This window comes from Arachis ipaensis, chromosome B01 (assembly GCF_000816755.2).
Source record: "Arachis ipaensis cultivar K30076 chromosome B01, Araip1.1, whole genome shotgun sequence".
Taxonomy (NCBI): domain Eukaryota; kingdom Viridiplantae; phylum Streptophyta; class Magnoliopsida; order Fabales; family Fabaceae; genus Arachis; species Arachis ipaensis.
Genome location: NC_029785.2, coordinates 19,766,118 through 19,767,150, shown reverse-complemented (window position 1 = coordinate 19,767,150; position 1,033 = coordinate 19,766,118).

Sequence of the window (1,033 nt, the reverse complement as noted above, 5' to 3'; positions counted from 1 at the left end):
ATATCTATTTTTTTTCTTTTTGAGAAAAAATATTATTTTTTAGATATTAAAATATTATAAAAATACTTTTTATCTTTAAGATTTGAATAAAGAAATATTAGTCGACAAACTATATTTTTCACTATTTTGACCGAAAAAAGAAATAAGTTAGTCATTATGTTAGTGTCTATTAATTTGCCAGTAATAAACTAGCTAGTCTTTGTCATTTTAGTTTGGACAAAGTCTGGTTTTTAAGAAAGTTCGTAATACTGATACATAGATATAGCCGATGTTGCGTGTTTGGTTTTAACGTTTTTATTTCTGGCCAGAAACTAAACGAGAAAAATAATTACTAATTAATAATAATTAATTAATATAAAATGCAGTTCAAAAACATTTATTGGTTTGTTTTTGGCCGAATCCCCTCTTGATTTCATAGCGAGATCAGTTACATCTAATTTCTCTCGTGTTTATTAGAGAAGAGTTTGAACTGTGCATGCAAGTATGCAAGTTGTAAAGGCTTTATCACGTTGACCCTTCTGAAGTCTCCAAAAGTCCATATAAATTGAATGCATAAATAAGTTGAAAATGTTTCGTGACCAAATTTATCTGGTAAAGAAATTCAGTTTAAGTTGTTAATTAATTTTTTTTCCTTACACACATATTTTCTGCTTTTTCCTCCTTCTTCTCTTTTTTTTTCTAGGCTATGTTTTCTTTTTCGTTTTTCAATGTTTGTAGCAAACATTTTTGTATTTTGTAATTAAAAATTTGTTTTTTTTGTTACTTAAATTTCTAATTTCTAATTTTTTAATTTTTTTATTTTATGGACAAAATTTCTTACAATAACCATTTAGGAAAAAAACAAAGAACTTATTTTGAGGAAAAAACAAATATTTGTACATAAAAATACAAAAATTTTAAGTTTTTCATTTTTTGTTTTTCTTCTTTTTGACGATAAACATAGAAATGTTTTTACGATAAATGCAAAAATTTTAAAAGATAAACACATGAAAAAACATATAAATTTTAGATATTTGTGTTTATTAAAATATAA